General features: G+C 48.2%; 1 pseudogene; it reads right to left on the minus strand.

The window, feature by feature from the left end:
- Nucleotides 1–840: 840 nt before the first annotated feature.
- On the minus strand, nucleotides 841–5,013 carry LOC136517618 (polygalacturonase-like; annotated as a pseudogene).
- Nucleotides 5,014–5,614: the final 601 nt, after the last annotated feature.

A 5,614-nucleotide genomic window follows, 5' to 3' on the forward strand; every position in this document is an offset into this window, starting at 1 on the left:
GGCCAGGGCCAATCTGACACCAGTCGGGCCTCAAATCTGCCACACGCATTGTACACCAGCAGGTTGTGTGTGTGCCATTCCGGCTTGCCGCCTGTGGCCGCAGCGCCATGCCGTGCACTCCTATGCGCGTGCTAAACATAAAGTCCACCCGCAAACGCTCCAAATGGCTGCATTGCGTTTCTCAGATTTGCCATGCATGCACGCCTGCGGCTCGTGTCGCGGTGCAGCCACTGCCGGTCGAGAGAATGCAATTCTTGCTTTTTATTTAGAAATCAAAACAGTTTAAGTTTGACTAAAATTATTTAAAAATAATAACATTTATGATATAAAATAAGTATCATTAGATTTGTTATAGAATATATTTTTATTATTAATATATTTAGTGACATAAATGATAATACTATTTACTATAAACTTAATCAAAGTTGAGCTAGTTTGACCGACACAAATTCTATAATTCTATTCTTTTGTTGATAGAGGGAGTACGGTACCAGGATTACTCCATCCGTCCCCCACCCCCAAGAATATACGCTTATGCTGAAATTTGACCCATACCCCTAAGAATATACGCTTATGCTGAAATTTGACTTATGTTGATGCTTATGCTGAAATATTATGAGAGAAAAAACACTGTTTTATGACTGAAAAGTAGCTCAAGCGAACATGGCGAACTAATTCTTATTTTCCAAGAATCAAACAGTTTTAAAATTAACCAAATCTATAAAAAATACTAACAAATAATAACGAAATGTGTTTTTTCTCGTTTATTTTCTTGGAGTCATAAATATCAATAATATTTTTAAAACTTAATCAAAATTAAAGAAATTTGATTCAATTGAAACTTCTAATGCAAAATGTACGAACGCAACAGCATATACATGTAGCAGCTCAAAATACAACACGCAAAAGTGGGTCGATTCTAGAAGACACGAAGAGAAAAAAAAAATCGCAAATCATATATGAACAATATGAACAGTACGCCGGGGCAAAGCAGCCGCAGCCTTCTTACCACGGCGCCCTGCGTCCCTGCCGTGCGCGCCTCGTGGTAGGGCCGCGGCGTACTGCCCGATTCTCAGCGCTACACACACGGGCACGGCACATGGCAGCGCGCGGCTCGCCCTCTCTGCCCGGCCTGCCGAGGGTAGGCCACACCACGCGCGGCCTCGCGCGCACCGCCGCGCCGGGCCAGGCACAGCGGCACACGCTCCGGTGCCACGCACGCACGCGAACGCCGGCGTCGCGACTCGACCATTGGGCAGGCCGCCTTTCTTGGTCGTCTCCACTTGGATCGTCTGCTGCGCCTGCGCGTTTCGGATGTTTACGCGCCGATCGAACGGCTTGTGGCAAGTAGTCGCTCACGCCTCACGGTCACGGCATGTAGAGCTGGTTCCGGCACTTGCACCGCCACGCCTCCGGGTAGTACTCGGTGGTGACCAGCACCCCCGGCGGCACGGACACGTGCACCGGGTAGCACGGGTTGCAGCTGCCGCATTTGGTGGTGCACCGTGGCGGATGCGACCCCAGGCCGCCCGACAGCAGGCGTCGTCGTCCGACGATGTAAACCAGCTCCTCCTGCATCTGCAATCACACGCGAACAGAAACACAAATACTCCATCTTGTTATTACAAGTTCATCAATCGATCGAGGAAAGCAGCCCTTTCCTAGCCTGTCATGGTGTTTTGATTCGACGCAGCAAATTCATGAACGCTCATTGCATTCGAATTCGGCGAACAATAATATTCTGACCGCAGCAGCCTCCTTTTTTTAGATAAAATAATTCCCAACTCTTTCCGTATTTAGATAGTGCCGCGCGGGCTCCTTCTCTTTTCGCGTGCTCGGCCGTCAATCAAGCGAACCGCTGCATGCGCCCACACATTTCAGCTGGTTGTGACATCATGCTGACGTAAGCTAGAAAAAAGCAAATCATTTATTTTAAATTGCTATAACTTCAGAACGATGTATCCGTTTTCAATTCCGTCTGCACCGGTGTGTTCTGCGTAACGAGGCGAATAAAACTAAACCCCACTTGCATATAGTTTCGAAGAATTTTATTCTAGTACCCATTTGCTGTGTATTAACTTATATCATAAATTTATAACTTATAACTTATGCCAAAACTCGGATGGTACAGAAGTTATGAAATGCAACTATGTACAAAAGTTATTAAACAGAAAGTAACGAATTAACTTATAACTTATGCTAAATTTGGAAACACAAAAGTTATTAAACACAAAAGAACAAATTAATTTATAACTTATACCAAACACAAAATTTATGAAACACGACTTAGTACAAAATATTATATTATCCAAGTTGTGAATATATGTTGGGCATAAAAGTTAGGTGCATAACTTAGTATAAAAGTTATGTGAATATACAGTGTACACAACTTATATGTACAAAAGTTATGAAACACATTAGATGGTGCATAAATTATTCTACAATTTATGTACATAAGTTATTTTATATAACTTGCCAACGCTACCCAACGAAGTTCTGATAAAAACTTTTACTAATAAGTTTTGCTCTGCAAAATATTATATTGTAAAGTTGTGATATATAAGTGGTGGTGATAAGTTATGCATAAAATTAAGTTATGTGTATAACTTAAATTTTTTTTTAAAAAAAAAGTTATGTGTATAACTTACTTGTATAACGTAGATATATAACTTTGACGAATGACTTAGATGTAAAGTTGGATGAATAAGTTATATTCAAGAATTTAGATGTACAAATTAATATCATACCATATTAGTAGAAATACGAACGAAATAACTTGTATAAGAGCAAGTATAATAGTAGGCTGTAAGCCGACTAAATGCTGAGGTGGAGGAGAGAGGGGAGGAGAGAGAGGAGAAGCGGGCTGTAAGCTTACAGCCGGCTTGGGCACAAGAACCAAGAAAGTCTGTGAGAGAGACAAGTGGGCCATGTGTTAACGGTAAAGAGCCAACTACTATATGAGTGGGCTGAGAGAAGGCTGTAAGAAACCTTACAGCCAGCAAGCCGGCTGTATTATTAGCCTTGCTCTAAAAAATAAAAAGGTAAAAGAAAAAAGTAGAAAAAAAATGGACGCACCTGCGGCTAGTACGAAGTAGTATAAAGAGACATGCATGCATGCATGGTGGTTAAAGTTTCTTTTGTTTACGGCCAATAAATACAACGGCGAATCCAAAAACATGCAATGCAGCAGCAGTAGCACGGAGTATGGTCGAGCCGTGTGGGCTTGTTCGGTCGGATAGTTCGCTGGACTAGAAACCAGTGAACGACCGCGGGAATGTAATTGGGGTTTTGAATGTCAATATGATGCATGGTATGGTCGCTCAGGGTGGGCCTGGGCCACCGGGCCCTGCCGGCGTGTAACGGTGGAAGGCCTGTTGGGACGGGACGGGGACGTCGCCGGACGTAGGCCGTCGTGAAGCTGGCAGGAGCGACAGCAGCTGCTGCGCGCAATGGTGATCGAGACCGGCGGGCTCGCCGCGCCGTCGTGCGGCGGAGGCCCTTTTACGAGGCGCGACAACGATTCACCACCCCTGCACGGTGGAGATCGATTCGTGACTGCGGCCGGCTCACAGATGCGCAGCTGCTTGGTACCGTACCGTACCGTACCGTACGTGCGATTTAGACATGTCACCTACTACATGCTTTACATACTTAACTCTAAGCCGGCCTCTTGCTAACAACCAGAGGCCAAACATGAAGTGGCCATCCATATGGCTCTGTTTACTTTCCTGAAAAGTCAGGCCGAAAAATATCATTCGCTGATTTATCGTGGTAAGAAAACGCTATTCCTTGGCTGAAAAATACGACTGATACAGTACCCGTGTTGCGTTTTTTTAGATGTCCCGTGTTGTGTTTTCGTTAATGAATGAAACGAGACGAGGAATGAACTAACGCACCTCATCAGTCGCCACCACCTGATCGCCGGGATGGGCTCCTGCTGCCGCTGCCACGGTCCTCCCGGAATCTGTTCACGGAGAAGGAACTGAAATAAGTGATGATCACCAGGCAGTACAACCAATGTTGCACTAGAAAAGGGAAACTGTGCTGCTGCAGAAGTGCAGATCATGCGCCTTCTCTCCACTTCTCCAGTTATCAGCAAACTGCATGTGCACTAACAGTACAAGCAGTCGTTCTGGGCAGAGAAAAAAGAGGAAAAACGCAACAAGAATCTCTATATACACTTCCACCGACGAACGCACAACAAGGATGATCATTTTTCTGAGAACATGCAATGATTATTTTTTTTGTGTGGGTACGAAAGATGAGCAAATGATTCCTCAAAAAAAACGAAAGATGAGCACCGCTGAGCTGTTTTTACGCAGCAGGAGATTGAACGAAGCAGCTAGTTGAGCTTATTACCTGAAGCGAGCTGGGAGCCGCCACCCAGCTGTGTCGTCCCCGTGAGACGGCTGCCGATGAAGCAGAGGGAGACGACGAGGGCAACCACCACCACTGCGAACGCCGAGCGTCCGCGCGGATCCGCCGGATTTCCCCCTCCACCACCTCGGCTGCCTCCCCACCATGAGCAACGGCGGCGGCATCACCTGAACCACCAGTCCACCACCCACCGTACCGTGCCGTACCTCTCTTGCTTTAGCTTAGCCAGCAACCTCTGCCGCCGGCGGAAGAAGACGGCCAGCTAGCTGCTAGTGCTAGACCTCGATCGGAGGCAGCTCGGTGACTCGCCCGCTCTAGCTAGCACGGATCAGGGCTCGCTCGAGTGGTTGGAGAAGGAAGTAGCTAGCAAGGAGCCAACAGCCAAATGCGAAGCCGGAACCCGGAAGCGGCCGTCCGGGGGCTGGGGGCGAATAGACACGGGACGAGGGGAGGGGATACCGGGATGGCGGGATAGATGACGATGACGATGATGAGCGGACGCGAGGCAGCCTGCTGCTTGCCTGGCCGGTGTCCCCCGCACGCACTGTAGCCGCATCACATCGGCCTCGCACGTACTCCAGCTCCCCCGAGGCAACTGATATACTAGCAGCAGCAGCAGCCAGCAGGAGTCTGGTGTGTGTGCGGCTCCGGCAGACCGGCATGCACGGTGGGCGCCTTTAATATCGGCAAGCACGTAAAGCACGCAGCAGGCGTACTCGTGTGATGATGGCTTCGCTTGTACGGCCAGCTTTGGGTGCGCTCCGTAGAACGTGGACTGCCGCGGATGGTTCCTTTTTTTTCCCCGGTGAAAGAAGAACGGGACGCGCTGCCTCTACCCGTAATACACCTGTACGGGCTCACATTTCGCCTGTAAATCATCAAGGGGATTAGATCGCAATCGCACACATTCCACACAGTGTAGCTAATCATCATCAAGGGGGTTAGTTTTTTTTTCCTATCGTTTGACAGGATCTGAGATTTCAGAAAGGTGAACTTTTTGGTTCTTGCACGGGGTTAACAGGGGCATGCTTTGGACCACCCGGTTGCATGTGTGCGCAGCAGAGACACTGTGGCAGCTATCAGGCTTGCGCCATGCATGTTAATGGCGTCCTGTGTCCTGCAGCCTGCAGGTGGTCCAAGGCGCTCGCTCGCGAGTCGGGAGGGTCGTGAGAGTGGCAGCCGACCGCGACAAGCCAATGGCCCGGTCGTCGTCGTGAGGCTTGGCCGGGCAGCCGGC

Source organism: Miscanthus floridulus, chromosome 17 (genome assembly GCF_019320115.1).
Source record: "Miscanthus floridulus cultivar M001 chromosome 17, ASM1932011v1, whole genome shotgun sequence".
Lineage (NCBI taxonomy): Eukaryota > Viridiplantae > Streptophyta > Magnoliopsida > Poales > Poaceae > Miscanthus > Miscanthus floridulus.